Source organism: Eptesicus fuscus, chromosome 1 (assembly GCF_027574615.1).
Source record: "Eptesicus fuscus isolate TK198812 chromosome 1, DD_ASM_mEF_20220401, whole genome shotgun sequence".
In the NCBI taxonomy this organism is placed as follows: domain Eukaryota; kingdom Metazoa; phylum Chordata; class Mammalia; order Chiroptera; family Vespertilionidae; genus Eptesicus; species Eptesicus fuscus.
The window spans coordinates 79,620,110-79,633,802 of NC_072473.1; the positions used below are offsets into that span (position 1 = coordinate 79,620,110).

Sequence of the window (13,693 nt, forward strand, 5' to 3'; positions counted from 1 at the left end):
CAATTAATATTTGACAAAGGAGGCAAGAACATACAATGGAACCAAAACAGCCTCTTTAATAAATGGTGCTGGGGAAATTTGGTCAAATACATGCCGAAAAAATGAAACTAGATCACCAAATTACACCATACACAGTAACAAACTAAAAATGGCTAAAGTACTTGAATATAAGATGGGAAACCATGAAAATCCTACAAGGTTCCATAGGCAGCAAAATTGCAGACATATGTCATAGCAATATCTTTACAGACACAAATCCTAGAGCAAGAGAGACTAAGGAGAAAATAAACAAATGGGACTACATCAAAATAAAAAGATTCTGCATAGCGAAAGACACCATCAACAAAACAACAAGAAATCCCACTGCATGGGAGAACATATTTGCCAATGTTATCTCCGATAAGGGTTTAATCTCCAACATTTACAGGGAACTCATACAATTTAACAAAAGGAAGATAAACAATCCAATCAAAAAATGGGCAAAGTACTTAAATAGACACTTTTCAAAAGAGGACATTAAGAAAGCCAAGAGACACATGAAAACATGCTCAAAGTCACTAATCATCTGAGAGATGCAAATCAAAACAACAGTGAGGTACCACCTCACATCTGTCACATTGGCTATCATCAACAAATCAACAAATGACAAGTGCTGGAGAGGATGCAGAGAAAAAGGACCCCTCCTTTACTGCAGACTGGTGCAGCCATTGTGGAAAATAGTATGGTGTTTCCTCAAAAATTTAAAAACGGAACTGCCATTTGACCCAGTAATCCCACTTCCAGAAATGTATCCCAAGAAACCAGGAACACAAATCAGAAAGGATATATGTGCCTCTATGTGCATAGCAGCACAATTTACAATAGCTAAGATTTGGAAACAGCCTAAGTTCCCATCATCAGATGAGTGGATTAGAAAACTATGGTACATCTACACAATGGAATACTATGCTGCAGTAAAAAGGAATTCTTACCATTTGCAGCAGCATGGATGGAACTGGAGAGCTTTGTGCTAAGTGAAATAAGCCAGGCAGTGAAAGAAAAATGCCACATGATCTCACTCATTTATGGATAATAAAGAACATTATAACCTGATGAATAAATAGATAGATACAGAGGCACAGAAGCATTGAACAGACTGTCAAATTACAGCAGGAAGACTGGAGAGTGTTGCGGGGGAGGTAAGAGATCAATGGAAGGACTTGTATGCATGCATGAAAGCATAACCAATGGATACAAGACACTGGGGAGTGGGGTGAGGGCATGTGCCTGGTGGTAGGGGAGTCCAGGAGAAGGTCAATGGGGCGAAAAAAGGAAACATATGTACTACTATTTATAATACTTTAAACAATAAAATAAAATTTTAAAAAATGATGCACAAAACAGTGTGGAGCAAAACCAGTTGAAGAAGGATATAGTCAGATCATTATTTATATGAAGTTTAAAAAGATGCAAAAAAACTACTAGATGTTGTTTATGGATGCATATGTATTTAGTACTAGTAAATGTGCAAAAACTTGCTTAGGGATGAGAATCTGTACATTCAGGACCTCTACAAATATGAGGATAAGATTAGGAGAATACACAAAAGCTACACTTGTATTATCAGTTTTTTGGTAAATGTTATTGAAATGTAATCCTATCTAATAAAGAGGGAATATGCTAAATGACCCTCACGCCATTGCAAGGATGGCAGTGCCCACAGACAATAATGAGGGAATATGCTAATTGAATGCCATGCCCTCAAAGATGGTGGCGCCCACAGCCAATAAGGAGGGAATATGCTAATTAATAACCACTCCCTCAAAGATGATGGCACCCACAGCCACAAGATGGTGGCGCCCAGTCCCCTCAGCCCTGCTGGGTGTCAGGCGCGTGAAAAGGCCAGGCCCTCCCCCTGGTGGGCCCAGCTGCTCCCCGTGCCTTCCTCCAGAGTCCCCCAGTCTCCTCAGCCCCCCAGTGGCCCAAGGCCAGCCCGAGATGCAGGCAAGCCTCGGATGGTGGCTGCCCAGCCACCCAGGGCCGCCTGAGGCTCAGGTAACCAAGGCCAGCCGAGGCTTGCGCTGCTGGCAGTGGCAGCAGCAGAGGTGTGATGGGGGAGTCATCTGCCCCTGATTGCTGGGTTGCCTCCTGCCCCTGAGGGCTCCTAGACTGTGAGAGGGGTCAGGCCGGGCTGAGGGACCCCCTCTCCAGTGCATGAATTTTCATGCACTGGGCCTCTAGTGTGTAAAAATAAAAGAGTACAGCTCAATAAATGTTCACAGTGTGAGCATACCTGTATAACCAGTGCTGTGTCTGTATCTGGGTGGTGGGTATGTGAGTATTGGTTATAATATTTATATTTTTCATATGCTGAAAATATTTAATTTAAATATTTTTAAAGAAAACTCCACAAGTGTTAGACTATGTGTCCTTTAAATTCCCTATCAGTTATAGAGCCTATGAAAATCCAACCAAAAGTCGGATCTTAGGGCAAAACGAGTTAAAAACTCTAATTACCATAAGTTATGTCATTTTTTCATTTTATATCATTATAATACATACTATAATATCAAAATGTAAAGAGTTGTAGTTGTTAAGGTTACTGAAGGAGGAATGGTCAAAAGGGGTAAAGAGTTATAAATTCATTATTACATTTGCTAGCAGAAGGGCCAAAATGGCATCAACAGGGCAGAGTAGGAGGAACAGGATATTTTTGTCTCTTGTAAAGATCAGTCAGAGTAATAAGTGGGACCAGGTGCAGGTGGGGGCCAGGTGTAGGCGGTCACTGGAAACTGGATGAGGAGGTTTACTGGAAGATGAAGGCCATTGCCGAGACCGGTTTGGCTCAGTGGATAGAGCATCGGTCTGCGGACTAAAAGGTCCCAGGTTCGATTCCGGTCAAGGGCATGTACATGGGTTGCGGGCACATCCCCAGTAGGGGGTGTGCAAGAGGCAGCTGATCGATGTTTCTCTCTCATTGATGTTTCTAACTCTCTATCCCTCTCCCTTCCTCTCTGTAAAAAATCAATAAAATATATATATATTTTAAAAAAAGATGAAGGCCATTAATCATGAAACCTACAATGAGAATAACAGGAAAATCGCCAGGAGGGGAGAGAACCCCCAGCAGGCATTATGGAGTGCAAGAATATGCCAGTAGTGACTTAGAGCCAATGGAAAGGAATTTAATCTATACGGTAGAGGTAGTGGTGGTGGTGGTGGTGGTGATGGTGGTGGTGGTGGTGGTGGTGGTGATGGTGGTGGGACAGGGGGTTAATCCTGCCCTTTTCTTTCTGTAGTCACTTCTCAGCTCAAACCTGAATTTCAACATAATTGATAAGGAGCCTCTGTTGCAGATTGCCAGAGAATCCTGTCTCCTACACTGTCAGGACTGCCACAAAGGGAAAAGGAACTTGGGTTCAGGGTTGTTTCCCCTTGGATGCTACTGATGCTGCCCTCTGCTGGCAGAAGATTCAACTTGTAGCTGACCACTTGCATGCTTTTCCTGCTATCAATCTAGGCCACCCCCAATTTATAAACACTGTGTGCATGTTGAAATCTGTTGTTTATAGCTTGCCTGCATTATCCTATGAACACAAGCATTGTTTCACATAGTAGTTGATCCCCCAGGGTCAACCCTCTAAATCCATAAAGTAATCAAAATTTACCTATGTTTCTATATAAAATGCTTTCAATTAAGATCAAGTGTTTACCAAGTATCTCCTATGTAAGGGGAGATAAGACATTAGCATGAGTGACTATGAGAAGCAGACAATTTGAAGTGCCAATTGGAGTGGTACACATGGAGAACAATGAAGATCAACAAGAGGAAGATACCACATTTGGGAAGGAGAAAACATGGAAGGTTTTAAGAAAGCAGTGGCACCTGGCCAGTGTAACTCAGTGGGTGAGCATCGACCTATGAACCAGGAGGTCACAGTTTGATTCCCGGTGTGGGCTCGATTCCCAGTAGGGGGATGTGCAGGAGACAGCTGATCAATGATTCTCTCTCATCATTGATGTTTCTATCTCTCTCCCTCTCCCTTCCTCTCTGAAATCAATAAAAATATATTTTTAAAAAACAGACAGCAGTGGAATTTGACATGAATGATGAAAGTTAAAGGGGTAGGGTGTTTCAAGGAGATGGGACAAGAGAAACAAAGGCATGGAAATCGGAAGACGTGAAATGTGGCTAGGAAATGGCAAATATTGCTCCTGTTAAGTCAGAGTATTAGGGGAGAATCCAGATATGTAACTTGAAAATCCCAGGCTATCCTTGGCAGCAGGAAGAAGACAAACTCTTCTTCCTACCCCCTGTTTGGACAAGGACTCCTCTAGTTCAAGTAAAGCACATTAAAGGTATTAATATGTAGAATCCAGCAGGTTGAAGGTTGCAAGTTTTTTGAAAAAGGACTCTGGGATATAGAATAGGCTCATGGACTTGGAGGAGAAGCTCTGGGTTAGGGCTGAGAAATGATCAAGAGATAGGAAATGGAACTCAGAGCTGCCCCCATTTCCTCCCATTCTGCCCCTCTTCCCCTTTCTCCTCTCCACTTCTGGCCAGCCCAAGAGACTGACACTGAAATAATAAGAGTGTGGTGGGAAAACTTCAGTTGTCAATTGGGGCTGACACAGATATTGACTCTTGTGTGTGAATACAACTAAAGGCATGCTGAGAACCAAAGAGAGCAGAGAGATCATGCCTGCTTGAAAACAGGATTGTGGTTTATGACACTGAGGAACGATGGATCGAAGGGAACTTCAATACTGTGCTGACTGCCTGAAAGGAAACAGACATGCCAAGCAGAACAGTAGAGGAAATGAATGACTTTCACTAATTCACATTTTTATTTTTTATCTTTTACTTAAACTAATTTTTTTCTCTCACTTGATTTTACCTTGTTTATTATTATATTTTTATTTTTAACTATTATTATTAATACTATTATTTTACCCTTTTTAAAGTTGTATTTTATGTTATTTTTTTCTTTATTTTATTTTATTTTATTTTAGAATTAGTGTTCTAAATTCTATTTTTATTTTCCCTTTAGCATTATTTTACTCTATCTCAATTTTTCCTTTATGCAAACACTGTCTTCCTCACTTTTCCCCTTTTTGGTCCTGTTTCTATTACCCTGTTCCTGCTTTAGTTTTTCTCTATCCTTTCATTTTACTCCCTGTTAAAAATTGATCTTACTCATATGTCTAATTTCCTCTCCCCTGCTCCAGCCCATCCATACTTCTCTCTTCTATTTCTTCACTATCCAAATTTTTTTTGCCTTTTTCTTTCTGTCTGTCTTATTGTTGTTTGATTGTTGGTTAGTTTTTTTTAATTTGTTTGTTTTTTGTTGTTGTTGTTGGGGTGTTTTTTCTTTTGCTTCTGTTTTCCTCTCCTCGGTTGTTTTCTTCTTCTATAATAGCTTAACTAATTCCAATCACCAACTCAGGCTTATCTACTCTCTATTCTCCTTTTCCAATAGTAAATGAATACATAGATATATGTATTAAAGAAGGGGGACATTTTTTAATATATAAATATATAAATTTTCTTTTATATATTTTCAATATATATATTTTTTTCTTTTTTGTATTTTGTTTTTTACTTTTCTTCTTATACACTCATTCTCTTTCTACCTCCTCTATACTGAATTGTGACTAGTTCCCCATTCATTCAATTCTTTGACCTTACAATCTGGAAATAAGCTATGCCTCCTCAGATTCATCTGGGTGTTTGTTGTTTGGAGGTTTATTGTTTTCATTTTTTGGATTAGTTGTTGTTTTATTGGAGTTTTCACCCCATATACATATATTTTCCCCTTGTATTTTCATCTCTTTCTTTTCTCTCTTACATTTTTTCCTTTTCTCAATATCATTTTTGCAATCTTTTCTATTCTCTAATTCTGTTTTCTCTGGTGGTCACCTTTATTTGGGGGTATTAGTATTGTGAATACATTTGTGATTGGTGCCCTGTGCATTATGTCTTGTTGTGTTGTATTTTGTACCTTTAAGTCAATGCAGAAGAGAGAGCTACATAACCAGAAACACTTAGAGCAGTGGTTCTCAACCTTTCTAATGCCGTGACCCTTTAATACAGTTCCTCATGTTGTTTTGACCTCTAACCATAAAATTATTTTCATTGCTACTTCATAACTGTAATTTTGCTACTGTTATGAATCATAAGGTAAATATCTGTGTTTTCCGATGGTATTAGGTAACCCTGCTAGCGGTTCTCAACCTGTGGGTCACAACTTGAGAACTGCTGCTGTAGAGCCTAAGACCATCTGAAAACACAGATATTTACATTACGATTCATTAACAGTAGCAAAATTACAGTTATGAAGTAGTAACGAAAATAATTTTATGATTGGGGGTCACCACAACATGAGGAACTGTATTAAAGGGTCGCGGCATTAGAAAGGTTGAGAACCACTGGCCTAAGAGAACTTTGGTACAACATGAAACAAAACAATATCTGCATAATAGGGGTGCCAGAAGGAGAGGAAACTGAGCAAGGAATAGAAAACCTGTTTGAAGAAATAATGGCAGAAAACTTCCCTGATATAGGGAAGAAAAAACTCACACAAGTCCAAGAAGCTCACAGAGTCCCATACAAGATGAACTCCAAAAGATCGACACCAAGACACATTATAATTAAATTGGCAAACACCAATGACAAAGTAAGAATCTTAGAGGCTGCCAGAGAGAGACAGAAAGTTACCTATGAAGGATCTTACATCAGACTATCAACTGATTTCTCAACAGAAACACATCAGGCCAGAAGGGAATTGAATGAAATATATGAAGTCATTCAAAGGAAGGGTCTGATTCCAAGAATACTGTACCCAGCAAGGCTCTCCATCAAAATTGAGGGTTAAATAAGGAGCTTCAGAAACAAAAAAGGACTAGGAGTTTATTACCACCAAGCCAGCAATGCAAGAAATGATAAAGGGCTGTAAAAAGAAGAAATAGGAAGGGAAGAAGGAACACAGGCATAAAGAATAAAAATGGCAACAAACAAGTACCTATCAATAATAACTTTAAATGTAAATGGATTAAATGCCCCAATCAAAAGACATAGGGTAGCTGAGTGGATTAGAAAACATGACCCATATATCTGCTCTCTACAGGAAACCCACCTTAGAACAAAGGACCCACACAGACCTATGGTGAAGGGATGGAAAAAGGTTTTTCAGGTGAATGGAAATGAAAAAAAAGCTGGGGTAGCAATACGTATATCTGACAAATTAGACCTCAACGTGAGGGCCACAACAAGAGATAAGGAAGGCCACTACATAATACTAAAGGGAGCAATTCAACAAGAAGATATAACTCTGGTAAACATATATGCACCCAACACAGGAGCACCCAAATACATAAAACAACTTCTGGAAGATATCAAGGGAGAGATTGACAGCAATACAGTCACTGTAGGGGACTTTAATACCCCACTAACACCACTGGACAAATCCTCTAAACAAAAAATCAGCAAAGAAATATCAATCCTAAGTGACACACTAGATCATATTGAATTAATTGACATCTTCAGAACATTTCACCCCAAAGTCACAGAATATACATACTTCTCAAGTGCACATAGGTCACTTTCAAAGATATACCATATATTGGGACACAAGCAAATCTCTTCAAATTCAAGAAGATCAAAGTCATATCAAGCATCTTCTCAGATCACAATGGCATAAAACTAGAAATTAACTACAATAAAAATAATTTAAAAATTCAAACACCTGGAGGCTAAATGGCATGCTATTAAACAATGACTGAGTTACCAGAAAGATCAAAGAAGAAATAAAAAACATCATGGCAACAAAAGACAATGAAAACACAACAACCAAAATCTATGGGACACTGTGAAAGCAGTCTTGAGAGGGAAGTTTATAGCTCTACAAGCCTACCTCAAAAAACAATGAACAATGGTAATAAATTATCTAACCCTACAACTCAAAGAGTTAGAAAGAGAGCAAAAGAAAAGCCCAGTGTAAGCAGAAGGAAGGAAACAATAAAGATCAGAGCAGAAATAAACGACATAGAGACCAAAGAAACAATACAAAAAATCAACAAAACCAAGAGCTGGTTCTTTGAAAGGATAAACAAGATTGATGAACCTCTAGCCAGGCTCACCAAGAAGCAAAGAGAGAGGACACAAATAAACAAAAGCAGAAATGAAAGAGGCAAAGTAACAACCGATCCCACTGAAATACAAACAATTATGAAAAATACTATGAAAAATGGACAACCTATAGGAAATGGACATATTCTTAGAAAAATACAAGCTCCCAAAACTCAATCAAAAAGAGTAAAAAAACCTGAATAGGCTGATAACTACTGACGAAATTGAAGCAGCGATAAAAAACCTTCCAGCAAACAAAAGCCCTGGTCCAGATGGCTTTGCAGGGGCATTCTACCAAGCATTCAAAGAAGAACTAAAACCTATCCTTCTAGGACTATTCTAAAAAATTTCAAGAGGAAGGCACACTTCCAAGCTCTTTCTATGAAGCCAGCATTACTCTAATCCCAAAACCAGATAAAGACACCACAAAAACAAACAAACAAACAAAAAACACACAAACAAAACAAAACAAAACAAAACAACAACAACAACAAAAACTACAGGCCAATATCCTTCATGAACATAGATGCTAAAATCCTCAACAAAATTTTAGCAAATTTAATTCAGCATTACATTAGAAAGATCATACACCATGACCAAGTGGGATTTATTCCGGGGATGCAGGGATGGTACAATATCCGTAAATCAATAAATGTGATACATTACATAAACAAACTGAGAGACAAAAAAATCACAATCATATCAGTCAATGCAGAAAAAGCATTTGAAAAAAATCCAACACCCTTTATTGATAAAAACTCTCAGCAATGTGGGAATAGAGGGATCATACCTCAAATTAATAAAAGCCCTATATGACAAACCTACAGCCAACATCATACTCAATGGGCAAAAACTAAACCCAATTTTCCTAAGAACAGGAACAAGACAGGGATGCCCACTTTCACCACTCCTCTTCGATATAATACTAGAAGTACTAGCCATAACGATCATACAAGATGAAGAAATAAGAGGTATCCAAATTGGAAAAGAAGAAGTAAAACTGTCCTTATTCGCAGATGACATGATACTATACATAGAAAACCCCAAAGACTGCATCAAAAAACTACTGGACATAATAAGTGAATTTGGCAAGGTAGCAGGATACAAAATTAACATCCAGAAATCGATGGCCTTTTTATACAACAATAATGAACTCACAGAAAGAGAAGCAAAAATAAATAAAATCCCATTTACCATTGCACCAAAAAACATAAGATACCTAGGAATAAACTTAACTAAAGATATAAAAGACCTGTACTTGGAAAACTACAGGACATTGAAAAAAGATATAGAGGAAGACATAAACAAATGGAAGAACACACCATGTTCATGGATTGGTAGAATCAACATCATTAAAATGTCCATACTACCTAAAGCAATCTATAGATTCAATGCCATACCCATTAAAATACCAATGGCATATTTCAAAGATCTAGAACAAACTCTCTAAAAATTCATCTGGAATAAAAAAAAAAAAGACCCCGAATAGCCACAGCAATCCTGAGAAAGAAGAACAAAGTTGGAGGGATCACAATACCAGATATCAAGCTATATTACCAAGCCACGGTTCTCAAAACTGCATGGTAATGGCACAAGAACAGACATATATACCAATGGAACAGAGAACCCAGAAATTGTTCCAAGCCACTATGCTCAATTAATATTTGACAAAGGAGGCAAGAACATACAATGGAGTCAAGACAGTCTCTTCAATAAATGGTGCTGGGGAAATTTGGTCAGATACATACAAAAAAAAATATGAAACTAGATCATCAAATTACACCATACACAAAAACAAATTCAAACTGGCTAAAGGACTTAAATGTAAGATGGGAAACCATAAAAATCCTACAAGACTCCATAGGCAGCAAAATAGCAGACATATGTCATAGCAATATATTTATAGAAACAGTTCCTAGGGCAATGGAGACTAAGGAGAAAATAAACAAATGGGACTACATCAAAATAAAAAGCTTCTGCACAGCAAAAGCCACCATCAACAAAACAACAAGAAAGCCCACTGCATGGGAGAACATATTTGCCAATGATATTTCTGATAAATGTTCAATCTCTAAAATTTACAGAGAACTCATGCAACTTAACAAAAGGAAGATAAAAGATCCAATAAAAAAATGGGCAATGGATCTAAATAGACATTTTTCAAAAGAGGACATACAGAAGGCCCAGAAACATATGAAAACATGCTCAAAGTCACTAATCATCCAAGAGATGCAAATCAAAACAACAATGAGATACCATCTCACACCTGTCAGAATGGCTATCATCAACAAACGACAAGTGCTGGAGAGGATGTGGAGAAAAAGGAACCCTCATGCACTGCTGGTGGGAATGCAGACTGGTGCAGCCACAGTGGAGAGTATGGAGTTTCCCCAAAAAAACTAAAAATGGAACTCCCATTTGACCCAGTAATCCCACTTCTAGGACTATGCCACAAGAAACCAGAAACACCAATCAGAAAGAATATATGCACCCCTATGTTCATAGCAGCACAATTTATAATAGCTAAGATTTGGAAACAGCCTAAGTGCCCATCAGCAGATGATTGGATTAAAAAACTGTGGTTCATCTACACAATGGAATACTATGCCACTATAAAAAAGAAGAAACTTTTACCATTTGCAACAGCATGGATGGAACTGGAGAGCATTATGCTAAGTGAAAGAAGCCAGTGGGAGAAAGATAAATATCACATGATCTCACTCAGATGTGGGATATAATGATCAACATAATTTGATGAACAATAATAGACCCAGAGACAAATGGTAGGGGAGGGGTGGTTAGAGAGCAACCAAAGGACTTGTATGCATACATATTAGCATATCCAATGGACACAGGCACTTGGGCAGTGGGGGCTTGCCCGGGGTGGGGGAGCGATAGCTGGGCAGGGGGTCATTTGGGGAAAAAGAAGATATATGTAAAACTTTAGACAAAAAAAAAAAGAATAACACACATACAAAATTAAAAAAAAAATAAAGAATATACGGTGTCATAGAGGCAAAGCTGTTTTCTTAACTCAAGATAAGCGGCATTTGGCTGATCTAAGCCCTTTTATTATCCATGTGGCTCCATACTTGTTCCAGAAGAATGCTGAAGTCTCCTAGAAGGGGTGTACATGTCATTGTTGTGGGAGGCCGTGTGGTTGGCACTATGGTCTATTGTTAAACAGATGGGTGGATGCAAAGCAACTGCTCATTAGGTGGTGTGGGGATGATGTTCAAATTGAGTGAACAAGGGAAGCAGCCAGTTATCCAGATGTCTAATATTCTGGGGATAGATGTGTGTGGCATTGACCTGTTGATGAAAAAGGATAGTGCCTTCTGTGTCTCTGAGGCCAATGCAAATGTAGGTTTCATTACCTTTGATAAAGTTTGTAATTTAGATGTAGCTGGTATCATAGCAGACTATGCCACCTCCCTTCAGCCCTCTGGCCTGCTCATTGGGTGTATATCCCTGTTGTTCATGGTGTCATATCTTGCTGCTCTTCATGGTGTCCCCAGCCAGTGAAATTAGTTAGCAGGAGCTGAGTCCCTCAGCCAGCACTGCTGTCAAAATGGGCACAAGTTCCAGCTCTGTCAACCGCACCTTGAAAGCACCAAGCTCCCTGGTGGCCTATTCAACATGAATCACCTGCTAGCCAATGAAATTGAACAGTGACTACATTGGTAAATAATTAATTACAAATAATTAATTACATAATATGACAAATAATAATAAATAATTACAAAACCCTTGTAAAAATTGCTTTCTTTTTCTTCTTTGTTTTACTATTAATTATTTTTTTAACCAACTTGAAATGCTGTTCATGGAAGATGCTCAGGAAGAAGAGAAAAAATTGAGTAGGATTAGTGAAGAAAGAAGAGGTCAGATAGAGGAGACCTCTGCTGTTAAGATCTTACTGACTTCAGCCCTTGCCGGATAGCTCAGTTGGTTAGAGTGAGGTCCTAATATGCCAAGGTTGTGGATTCAATCCCTGGTCATGGCACATACAGGAATCAACCAATGAATGCATTCATAAGTGGAACAACCAAATTGATGTTTCCCCCCACCCCTCTCTCTCTCTTTCCCTCTCTCTCAAATCAATAAAGCACACACACACACACACACACACACACACACACAGGTCTTACTGACTTTTATACAGCTAGGCAGAAGAGGTGAGATACAGAAAATTATCAGGCTCTCATAGTTACCCTTTTTAAAAATATATATATTTATTTTTTACAGAGAGCAAGGGAGAGGGATAGAGAGTTAGAAACATTGATGAGAGAGAAACATCGATCAGCTGCTTCCTGCACACTCCCCACTGGGGATGTGCCCACAATCAAGGTACATGTCCTTGACCAGAATCAAACATGGGACCCTTCAGTCCACAGGCCAATGCTCTATCTACTGAGCCAAACTGGTTAGGGCTCATAGTTACCCTTTTATTACTCAAAATTGCTTGTGCTCTCAGGCCATGAAGAACATATATATTTTTTTTTCATGGTCCCTTGCTTTTGTTTTTGTACAGTGGGTAAAAATTTCAGAGTAGCACAACTTCACATTGTGATGCAAAGATGTGTAATGGGTGAGGAAAACATCTACCTAAATTATAAGAATTTTTTATACAAGCCTGAAAATTCTTCCTTCACTGTATTAACCACTAGCTTTATATTAATAGCTTATGAAGTCTTGAGGGGCTCTTATTGGTATTTATTATCTCTGTTTTTAGTTTTTCCTTTCATTTGGGTGGGAGTGCAATGTAAATAGAACCCAATAAAGGCTTTTTTAATGACAAAAAAAAAGAAATGTAAACCCTGTCACTTAGTAGCTCAAGCACAGTGCTTAACACAGAGTAAGAACTCAATAAATATGAAGTAAATAATCAATTGTCCAACCAATTGATAGTAATAATTAATGTTAATTGCTCTAGCTGGTTTGGCTCAGTGGATAAATCATTGGCCTGGGGACTGAAGGGTCCCAGCTTGGATTCCAGTCAAGGGCACATGCTCAGATTGTGGGCTCAGTCCCCAGTGGAGGGTGTGCAGGAGGCAGCCAATCAATTATTCTCTCTCATCATTGATGTTTTTATCTCTCTCTCCCTCTCCCTCCCTCTCTGAAATCAATAAAAATATATTTTAAATAATAATAATTAATTTTAATTAATATCACAATGTATTATATATATACACACACACACACACACACACACACACACACAATCCTGTGAAGCAGGTGCACTTATTGTTATTATGTTATAATTGTGGAAATTTAGGTCCTCTAAGAAATTTGTGCAAGTTTACATAGCTACTTAGTGGAAGAACCTGAATTTAAAACCAGTTGTCAGTACAGTTTTTGTTAGAGATGATGAAAAAATTCTGGAAATGATTGCACAGCATTGCAAATATGCCTAATGCCACTAAATGGTATATTTTACCAGACATACAAAATGAAAACAAGCCAGTTGTCAAAAGCTTGAATCTTAACCACTGTGTTATATATACTGCCTCTCAATGAACATTAATTGAGTTTCTATTGTTCATAATGCTCTTCAATGTCTTAGAACAAGGGTTAGATTTGCAGTCA

The 13,693-nt window shown here is 38.3% G+C and overlaps 1 pseudogene; it reads left to right on the forward strand.

The window, feature by feature from the left end:
- The first annotated feature begins 3,781 nt into the window (after positions 1-3,781).
- LOC103304682 (beta-citrylglutamate synthase B-like) lies at positions 3,782-11,782 on the forward strand (annotated as a pseudogene).
- The last annotated feature ends 1,911 nt before the right edge of the window (positions 11,783-13,693 follow it).